Source organism: Cibotium barometz, chromosome 35 (assembly GCF_041138505.1).
Source record: "Cibotium barometz isolate CiBa-2024 chromosome 35, ASM4113850v1, whole genome shotgun sequence".
Taxonomy (NCBI): Eukaryota; Viridiplantae; Streptophyta; class Polypodiopsida; order Cyatheales; family Cibotiaceae; genus Cibotium; species Cibotium barometz.
The window spans coordinates 6,810,276-6,822,042 of record NC_141080.1 but is presented as its reverse complement, the minus strand read 5'-3'; positions in this window follow the sequence as shown (position 1 = coordinate 6,822,042).

The following is an 11,767-nucleotide window of genomic DNA, read 5'->3' as shown; positions in this document are numbered from 1 at the left end:
CACCCCAACTTTGTAATGATACAGTATCAAGAGATTAAGTTTCAGGAATGGCATTTTGTTTCTCTCTTCAAAATTTGATGTGTCCAATGTTTCAAAATTTTGTTTCTCTCATCATTGAGTCTTTGCAACATCTCTCTCCTCTTGTGGTGTTTAAGTTTATGTTTTCTCTTCAAAATTTGATGTGCGAGCATTGTTTGAAGTGTTTTTGGAGTCAAGTGGATATTTCTCATCGAGTCTTTGCAATACATATCTCCTCTCGTGGTGTTTGACTTCAAGATTTTGAGAGTAATGGTCAATTTATCTTACGTTGATCTTTACAGTTCATTAAAATCCTAAAGTCATTTACGTTCATGCAGATATGGAGCAGGCGCAAGCGAACGAGCATCAGGAGTTAGCCAAGAAGGCATACGAGCGAATGAAGGCCCTTGCACATGGCCTGACAGCCCGCGAAGCTACAAGAATAGCATGTAGGTTATCGAAATGGACAAATCCAACTTATGCCCAATGGAAAGACATAAACAAACGCGTAACCACAGAGATGATAAAGGAAATATGGCCATGTCCAGATGGCGAGATTAAGAAGGGAAGATGGAAGATTTCTCGTTGCACTCACAATGATATCAAAACTAATACCGAGCGCATTTTCTTGGAGGTGTACGGTCGTCCTCTCCATAACGCCGACGCTCCACTCTATTTTGCTAAAATGCTATATGCTCACTTTATCCTAGAAACTCCAGTGGACTTCGCCTCCAGAGAGGCCACTGTCAACACCCACGACATACGTGAAGAGACAGTGACATTCACAAGAGAAGAACTTGCTCTCATGGTGGAGGGCGCTGGACTGGAGTTAAACCAGGTCAAAGAAAGCTTAGGGGCACAGCTAGCAGAGAAGGAGAAAGAAGCTGACCGATTAACTCAAGCGTCAACTCCTCCCCCGGCCAATAGAGGGATTCAAGAGCAGCTAACAAAGATCAGATAAGATGTGCAGAGCATCTCCTCACGTATTGCTCCTGTGCGCCAAGGAAACCACATCTCTCATTTTTTGATACATCCTGATCTTGTGGGAGTTTCTGTTGAGGCTACAAGTTCCTCCACCCCCCAATGTCCTGTATGTTACAAAGTATTCGATGGGTGGAGCGGCCAGTATATACTACCATGTGGACACTATTACCACTTAATATGTTTAGTGAGACAAATGCAAAATACTTCCACATGTGCATTGTGCAATGTCCCAATAAATCAAGGTATTTATACAGTGTTCGGCATGGCTAGCGAATATAAACCACCAGGACCTTTAGATGCAACTCCTAGTGCAATTTGCAATTTATTTCAAGATGAGAGCTAAGAAAAACAAATTCTACTTTTGTATTGATAATTTCTCCAAATATGATCATTTGTACAAGTACTTTTTATTAAATTAATGAAGTGACTTCTTCCTCTATGTCAGTATCTTGCTCCAAAATTCTTTCACCGTTTACTCTCTCGTTTGCTAAATTAAGCTCATCTAAGTCAATGTCTAAATTGTCTTCTATCTCAAGGGTGGTGCACAACGTACGTCCAACATCAAAGTTCTCGTCTACTACATCTTCACAATTGTACATCCATCTGGGCATATCTTCTTCATACTCTTCGCTTTCGATGTCTCGCAAGATCTTTTCATTGCAGTACATGTAAACAAGTTTATCTGCTCGATCTGCAAGAAGTCGATTGCGAATAGTACTATGAATATATTTATACATACTCCAGTTTCTTTCTGAGCCTGAGTTTGAAGAGCACTGACGTAGAACCTTCATCGCAAGGTTGCGCAATAAAGCATAATGCTCACCACCATTCATCATCCACCACTTCCATGCAGGTTGCTCTTTAGCCATTTGTTGAACAAGGGAGTTGGAAAATAAACCCTCTTTCAACCGAAATGAGGTCATCTCCTTTATGCACTGTACACGATCATCATCATTATTATAGAAAGTGTTTACCACTTTATAAAAATCTTGCACCACCTCAACATTGGACATCAAATCCATATTCCAATATTCAGGATCTAACATGTAAGCAGCACTGTGCAGTGGTGAATGCGCTCCAATCCATCTAGCATGAAAGTACTTCAACAGAACTTTTCTTTGTCTACTGGAGAATGGTACACGCCATTGCTTTTCCACCACTAAATGCTCTAATTTCTCACGACACTCCAAACTCCGCTGGACAGTCCACCATTGCATCCATGCTTTTCCGAGATTAGGCGCTCTTTGATCAAGACTTCGTACAGCATACATAACAGGCATCATTACATGGTATGCATCCATCACACTGTTCCACCAACTTCTTCTCGTAAGCGCTCCCTTCAAGAATTTGATTTTCTCTTTCACTTTTTCAAGTTGAGTGTTCTCCCAGTCATGAAATGCCATGCATGTAAATGTTTCACAAACTGCATCTTTATTTCTAAGAAGAGACTCAAAAGTGTAAAAGTGAGTGCAAAACCTAGTCTCCACTGGAAGCTTTAACATAACTGACATGCGAGGTCGAAACATATCTAAAACTCTCTGTCTCTTGAGCATGAATTTCACAAGCTGGCAAGCAGTGTCGACGATTGAGGCAAACCATTTGGTATCATCAGATTTATACCAATCTTTTAATACAAGATTTAAACTATGAGTATTACAGCCTACCAGAAAAATATGTGGATATTGTCGCTGTAGGATTCTGGATGCATTTTTACAATTTTTTGCATTGTCCATGACGACTTGGACTACATTTTTGGCACCCACTTCCTCTATCACAGAGCTAATGACTTGAGCAATGTAAGCCCCAATTTTGATTGAACCAGCTGAATCCACGGCACGGATGAAAGTCTCACCTCTAGGTGAAATAACCATTACATTAATTAATGGTTTTCTTTGCACATTAGACCATCCATCACTTACTATACTACATCCAGAAAGCTCTATATTGCTAAGAATTATTCTTTGTACACGTTCTTTTACCTGCGCATAACATTTCTCTAATAGATCATTTCGCATAGCATGGTACGTAGGCGGTGAAAACCCTGGTCCAAACTCACCAATTTTCTTCCATGCTCTCTTCCAATGCTCACTGTCCACCATCATCATAGCGCTCCCAGAAAAGTAAATCGCTTCAGCAAGGACGAGTTGTGCATCATCGAGTCGACCTTGACGTAGGCTTTCTTGCAATGAAGTTTGACGCATGGGTATATTTCCTACGTCAAAGTTTCGCTTGCAAGAAGATGCACTGGGTAGATTACTTTCTGGTTGCACATTGTCGTTCGGGGTACAAGTAGGCGATGTAGCGGGAGTTTGATGATTAGAACAACAGTGTTCTTGCTGCCTTGATACATTAATGGTAGGAGTGTCATGTTTTCTTGAATCTTTCTTTTGAATTTCTTCTCTTATGCGTTTGGCCACTATAGGTGCAGAGGGGTGGGTACATGACTTTTTCTTCGGTCCGCCTAAAAAGTGTTCTCTTAGTCGAGGCGCCCCACCTGATTTTACTGCATGGCATAGCTTACACTCCCAATCTATGAATCGATCACCAACGTTAATTGCATATTGCCACTCTATCCCAGGTGCCTTTTTTTTCTGCTATTTGAAATTTGGACTCTATTGGAGGTATCACTGGATCCAACATTGTCCTCCATCTCAACAAATAACCTATTCAACCAAGCATATAACAATGAATACACAAATGAAAAAACAACAAATCACTCACGTATAACAAAACATACATCTGCAAACAAAGTACTTCGAAACTATCTTGACAAATACAAAAGATCATCACATAAAATAAAACTACTTCAAACTATCTTGCAAGGTCTTACTACAAAACTACTTCGAGACTATCATGCACATCGCACCCCCAATGAAGGATGCCTTTTGTACCCAATTAAGGATACTTTATACAATCAAAGATCTATGCTTGCCCAATACTCTAGTATAGGACAATAGACCTTCTCTAACATTCACAAAAAAAATCAAAGATCTATGCTTGCCCAATACTCTAGTATAGGACAATAGACCCTTGTCTACTCTAAACTATATCAAGTATCAAGAACCAATACAAGCCCCTAAGCAGGACTCTTGGCTCCATCAAACCATTCATAAAGCAGAATGAGGTAGATTACGTACGTGGCTCAAATGCAAAGCTGAATGACTCCAAATTTGTCCCTAAATCTCCGCAAGTATTAGCTACGAACCACACCCTGCCCCCAGTTCAAAGAACTAAAGACGAGTGGCCCAATAGCCTTAGGAGTGCCTACAAGGTAAGACGACAGCCCCTAAAATAAGGACGTTCTTCCCAAGAGGACACTTCTAGCAACTCGAGAGCTCTACAAGTACTTTGAGGAGAGATATCACACCCCCAAAACAAGGACTATCTTCCCAAAAGTTGTACGATGGGTGTCGGGCAGTGTTTATATACAGAATAATACCCCGCTGGTGTTTTTTGTTTTTCCCGGCGGGCCCGCCGGGAAAACTCTGTATCCCGGCGGGCCTGCCGGGAAAGATAGAAGCCCGGAGGTGTTACTGGACTAGTGGGTTCCGGCAGGTCATTTCTCAGGTCATGTGAATATACAATGTGATCACAAGTTTTAATATGTTAACACTAGGTTTTGTTAACGTGATCACGAAATTGTGAAGACGTTAATGAAATCCCTGATGGCTATAGAGTTATTGCCAAGGGCAAGAAGAAAGGCAGATTATTCAAATTGGATGCAAGTATTCGAGAGTTAAATTTGGCTATGTTTTCTAAAATCCGTAATGTGGTACAAGATATTGAGATGTGGCCCAAATGTATTGGACATGTGAACATACAGAAGTTGAAGAATATGCAATCGAGGCATAGTGGGATAGTAGGTACTATGTAACCTTCATTAATGATTATAGCAAGATGACTTGGATCTACTTTCTCAAAGAGAAGAGTGACGTGTTGGCAAAGTTCATGGATTTCAAAGCATTTGCAGAAAAGCAATATGGTTGTTGGATAAAATGCTTGAGGACAGATGGAGGTGGTGAATACACCTCACATGCATTTGAGGACTTCTTGAGGAAGAATGGCATTAGAAGACAACTTTCATGTAGGTACACTCCTCAGCAAAATGGTGTTGCTAAAGAGGAATAATAGGGTCATTGGTGATGTGGCTAGGGCAATGCTAAATGAGAAGAGCATGTCAAACTTTTATTGGGCAGCAGAAGCATGTGCCTTACCGTGGACACCTATAGCTGCCATACATGAGAGTACGCTAGAGATGCGTCTTACAGGATATAGGCCCAGACATTGGGCATCTAAAAGTGTTTGGTAGCATTGCTTATGTACATGTGCCAGATGAGAAGAGGAAGAAGCTTGATCCAAAGGCAAAAAAGTGTATCTTTGTTGGGTATGCACACGATCGCAAAGCATATAAATGTTACGATCCACATACTAGGCAAGTGCTTATTTCACAAGATGTGGTGTTTGATGAGCTTGCTAGTTGGTACAAAGCAAAAGATGAGGATGCAAGTGATTCCAGTGATGATGTGCATGTGGACTTGCCACACAAGCAAGTTCTACTTCTATGTCTAGGCCACAAGAGTGAAGTGGTAGTAGTGTACGTCCATGGTCAGGGCGTTTGAGGCATGATGGTGCAAACACTAGTAGTAGTCTTGTGGACAAAGGAAAGAAGAAAGTTGAAGGTATTGGCATTATAGGATATGAGTCATCTAGTTCAAGAGTTTGGATGAGGAACTTGGCATACCAGTCTTATGCACACCAAGTGCGAAGCAAGAGAGATATGTGCCTCCACATGACAGGTGTCCAGAGTGATCCACAGGTTTTGAGAAGATCATAGAGAGTCAAGTATCCAGTTGACAGGTTGACATACCGTGGTTATGCTATGCACTATGCATATATAACTTCTTTGGTAAAACATGCAGAACCTACATGCTATGCAGAAGCTATTGGAAAGCATGTATGGGTAAAGGCAATGGATGAGGAGATGGACGCATTGGTTCATAATGATACTTGGGATCTGGTTGCCTTACCACCACAAGGCAAGAATGTTATTAGCTGTAAATAGGTTTATAAGGTGAAATGTAAATCAAATGGTTTGATTGAGCATCATAAAGCATGGTTGGTTGTTGAGGGTTATGCACAGATCCAAGGCTTGGATTATGATGAGACGTTTAGTCAATGGGGCGAAGATGGGAACCATGAGGTCAGTTATTGTGTCATGGCTGCAGCAGTAAATAGTTGGGAAATGCATCAAATGGATGTCAAGAATGCAATTCTAAATGGTGATTTGCAAGAGGAAAATTTTATATGGAGCAGCCAGAGGGTTATGTACACCCAAGGTACCCCACTCATGTATGCAGGTTGAAGAGGAAACTTTTATATGGAGCAGCCAGAGGGTTATGTACACCCAAGGTACCCCACTCATGTATACGGTTGAAGAAAGCACTTTATGGGCTGAAACAAGCACCTCGTGCTTGGAGTGATAAGATAAGCCAATATCTTATCTCTATTGGTTTTTAGGTTGCGATTGCACATTTTTCACTGTATGTGAAGAAGACAGATCATGGGATTGTTGTGGTTGTCATCTATGTGGATGACTTGTTTCTGACAGGTGATCATGCTACAGATATTATGCATGTCAACAAGAAGGCATTGAGTGGGCTGTTTGATATGAAAGACTTGGGTGATTTGAGGTATTTTTTTGGCATTGAAGTGGTCAAAGATCATGGAGGAATATGGCTAGTCCAGCGTCAATATGCATTGGATATGTTGGCTAGATATGGAATGACTGGGTATAAACCCATGAGTACAGCAAAATGTGAAGTTGAGGGGCTGATTTTGGTGAAGAGTTGAAAGATCCATCTATGTACAAGAAGATGGTTAGCAGCCTCATTTACATGACTATTACACGGCCAGCAGACTTGAGTTATGTTCTTGGGCTTGTGAGTCAATTTATGCAAAGCCCTAGAAAGCCTCAATTGGACACAGTGAGACAGATCATGCGTTATGTAAAAACCACAGCACATTATGGTCTTCTTTATGAGCATGGTAAAGGCTTATATGTATATGGCTACACAGATGCAGATTGGGCAAGTAGCTCTTATGACATGAGATCTACTAGTGGTTATGCCTTTACATTTGGGAGTGTTGTGGTGAGTTGGAGTAGCAAGAAGCAACCCACTGTTGCTTTATCCACTAGTATAGAGGCTGAGTACAGAGGAGCAGCCATAGCTACATGTGAAGGAGTATGGTTAAAGAAACTCCTGGTTGATTTGGGTGAGCTCATTGAGGGCAAGGTTGTCATACAGTGTGACAACATGAGCAGCATACAATAATCCAGTTTTTCATACGCGGACCAAACATATAGAGGTCCACTATCACTTTGTCAGGGAGAAAGTGTTGGATCTCATACAGTGGATTTGAAGTATGTGAAGACTGAAGAGGAGGTTGCCGACATATTACAAAGCCACTTAGGCGAGAGAAATTTGAGTACTTCCGTACCATGTTGGGAGTACATGCGATGAGCTTGAGGGGGAGTGTTGATAGCCCAAGCTCATCTTCTTCATCTATGAATGTACATCATGAGCTTGAGAGGGGCTTTGAGATTACAAGCTTGATGATGACAGCTAGAGCCAGGCACGATATGTGCTGGCATGGTATATAGTAGCATGTGTGTGAAAATAAATGTGTGGACATTAGATAGGGTTACTTGGTGTGTGAACACAACACATTTAGTGTGTGGTGTGTAGTTCTCTACTTTTATACATTGTGTGAGAGTGGATGTGCTTTCCTCTATGGTTAGAGTTACACTAATGGATTAGGGTTTGCTCTCTTGTGTGTGTGCTCTCTCATTATCAGTCTTTTATCAGTTCCCATGTTTCAGCAAGCATCACCAAGGCCAACTCATTTTCTCCATGGATAACCCCTAAAATTCCAAAAAAGCATCTTCAATAGTGTCATGGTTCCATAGGCCACACATCCCAATTTGTTAGATGGGGGTACCCTAACCTTAGCACCATGCAATGGGCTTTGTAAGCTCTCCGTCATTCTTCTTGTTGCAATGGAGTATGGTCCTCTGTCCATAAAGAATTCGGTACCCTTAAGATACACTCTACTTGTGTCCAAAATAATTGCTCTTTTTTACTATCTACATAGTGCATACAACCATCCATGGTCAGGATCCTTGCATTTTTCCCACACGTTGTTCACCATACACAATGATATTTAGCAGCATAGAGAAGTGTTCCTCAAAGAATGATGAGATCTTTGAGGCTAACAATGCACGAGTCTCATCTTTCTTTTCAACCATACATCAAAGAACTATGTTTTTAGATATGCATTCTCTTTCCGGCATCTCTTTGGCATCAGCTTCCAAGCATACATTTTGGCATAGCTTGCAAAGAGCTACTTTCATTATCATGTTTCACTATTGTGACCCATTGTCTCTGCCTGCTCTGCAAATCATTCCCATATGTAGTAGCCTTCTCCTTAAGTGTATGCATATCCTCTTACATGGTTTGATGTACATTTTCATAGCATTAGATTTGTCCTTTAATAGTGCCCGACTCCTCTTTGAGTAACTTGATTTCCAATGCTTGCAATTCTATAGCATGCTTCATGTTTAACTCTCGCTTTTTGGAGACAAAGAGTTCTTCTTGCAGCTTCAACATCATATCCTGTAATGACATACACAAGCTCCCAACTCCCTCTAATGTCAACAGAGATGTGTCATGAAGGAGGCTCTTGTCAGTGAGGGGGCTTGATGGATTGATTTGGTCCTTTGCATATCTGATCAACCTCATGCAGGAGCCATAGTTATTTCACCAAAAAAAAAACCCTAAACAATGATAACTTTTGCTGGAGTGCCCAAAAAAATAGAACTAGAGAGAGAGAGAGAGAGAGAGAGAGAGAGAGAGAGAGAGAGGGGGGGGGGAGGGAGGGAGAGAGAGAGAGGGAGGGAGGGACGGAGGGACGGAGGCTAGCTGGCTAGGAGATGAGATGAGAGATATAGAGAGAGAAAGGGTGGGGGAGAGGGAGATAATGACATCATGATAGGAGATGAGATTAGAGATATAGAGAGAGAGAAAGGGTGGGGGAGAGGGAGATAATGACATGCTAGCACATGCAAAAGAATAATAAAAGCAAACATAGTAAGAGAGGGAGAGAGAGAGAGAGAGATAGTAGACTAGGAGAGAAAGAGAGAGAGAGAGAGAGAGAGAGAGAGAGAGAGAGAGAGAGAGAGAGAGAGAGAGAGAGAGAGAGAGAGAGAGAGAGAGAGAGATGAGGTAACAGAGGGGAGAGACAAAGATGAGATGAGAGAGAGAGAGAGAGAGAGAGAGAGAGAGAGAGAGAGAGAGAGAGAGGGGGGGTGGAGAGAGATGGGAGGAGAGAGAGTGAGAGGAAGGATGGGAGGGAGGGAGGAAGGGGAGAAATAAAGAAGGAGAGAGGGAAAAGAGAGGAAAGCGAGGAAAGGGAGGGAGGAAGGGGAGAAAGAAAGGAGAGAGGGAAAAGAGAGGAAAGTGAGGAAAGGGAGGGAGGGAGGGAGGAAGGGGAGAAAGAAAGAAGGAGAGAGGGAAAAGAGAGGAAAGTGAGGAAAGTGAGGAAAGGGAGGAGAGTGAGGAAAGGGAGGAGAGAGGGAAGAGGGTGCGTGGGTGGGAGGGGACAAGGGGAGAGAGAGAGAGGGGGGGTGGGAGAGGGAAAGAGAGGAACTAAGCTAGGCTAGAGGGGAGAAAGTGGGTTGGGAGCTAAGAGGTAGTAGTGGAGGTACTGGGAGAGGAGATGGAAGGAGTTAGTGGTGGAGGGACTGGAGAGAGAATGTTCACATCTTTAAGAGAGAAGGTTTGCCGGCAAAAGCTCCCTCCCAATCCCCCTCCACTAAGCTCCCCCAAAAAACACACTCCTAGTGGCAACAATAAGGGCTTTGAGATGCTAGTAAGTATGGCCAATTCTGGTGCTAGTTAGTGATAACTAGATTGAAAACCTTAATAGCACTACTAGTGGCAATGAGCGCTAGTAAGAAGTAGTATGTGCTAGAAAATGCTAGTAAGTGCTAGCAAGTGTTAGCAAGTGTTGGTGCTAAACTAGTTGGCAAACCTAGTGATAGTAAGTGCTAGTTAGTGATGACTACATTAAAGACACTAATGGTACTGCTAGTGGTAAAGCAAGTTCTAGAAAATGCTAGTTAGTGCAAGTGCTAGTTACTGCTAACTAGATTAAATACATTAATAGTACTACTTGTTTTAGTAAAAATTAGTAAGCGCTAGCAAGTGTTGTGGTGTTATAACTAGTTGGCAAAGATATTGAAAATCTCAATAGTGGTATTAAGTGCTAGTAAGTGCAAGTGCTAGTTAGTGCTAACTATATTAAAGACACTAACAGTACTGCTAGTTAGTGCTAACTATATTAAAGACACTAATAGTACTGCTAGTGGTAGTAAGTGCTAGCAAGTGGTGCTCAAGTGCTAGTGCTAATAACTAGTTGGCAAACTAGATTTAAACCTTAATATTACTGCTAGTGACATTAAGTGCTAGTAAGTTCAAATGCTAGTGCCAACTAGTTTGCAAACCAGATTCAAAATTTTAATACCACAATAAAAGTTCTAGTAAGTGCTAATAGGTGCTAGCAAGTGTCAATAAGTGTTGGTGCTCACTAGTTAGTGCTAGTAGGTAGTGGCATTAAATGGTAGTAAGTGTTGGCGCTAGTTAGTGGTAGCAATTAAGTGCTATGGCGCTACTTAAAATGCTACTTATAGACACTATCACACCTAAAGCTACTTATTGGGTAAGCACAAACTTCCTACAACCCACTACCTAAATATACCATGAAACCTCTATGTAATAACTATCACTCATCAAGTGAGCATGCAACTTCAAGTATTGACTTAGCTAGCACTATTAATACTATATATAAGCTTGAAGTCCCTTATTGTGTTATCACAAACTAACCAAAACCTCCTTACCAAATTTATCGTGCACATCCTCTAAGTGCCAACTACTACTACTACTCATGAGACAATAAAATTTCCAATTTTCAAAATATAAACTTACTATTGTTTCTACCACTCGCATCTTCAGTTGGGCCTTCTAATACCAACCTCTCTTTCTTCATTATGTCCTCGCTCTGTAATCGTGATCTATGTAATGTTGTTGTGTGTGGCATAAATATGCAAAAAAAAAGGTGGTGAGGATGTTTGCATGATAGCATACAAACTCATTGTGGGTCCTTAGTATTGAATCCAAGCCCACACCCACACCACTACATGCGTTAGCTGTGTAGTGATAAAAAGAGTACAAGACACCCCCCATGATGTAACTTTGGAACATGAGGCAACGATGCCAACAACCCCCCATGATGTAACTTTGGAACATGAGGCAACGATGCCAACAAGCCCCCCTCTCCACATTCATTACCATCTACTCAAAGACCACATGTTCCTTGGTTGTCTTTACAACTTACTACACCAATAGACCTCTTCCTGATGAGGAATGCACATTTTTGAAATCAAACTTTTTGATAAGCTATGTTAGTATGCAAACAACATTCAGTTAGTATGTAAACAACATTTCATTAGGAAAAATGCATACCTATGCACATAGCAAATAGCCAGTGCCCTCTAAACAATCATCAATGCTTTAGAGTGTGTCTACGAGTTTCTACTTTAACTTGCAGTATCTATTTTTCTAATGCATAGTTTGTGTTTTCTAAGGCTTGCATGGTGCTAGCTAAGTGCCTACTCACCTACTTCACCATTGTACGGGTACCTTCACCA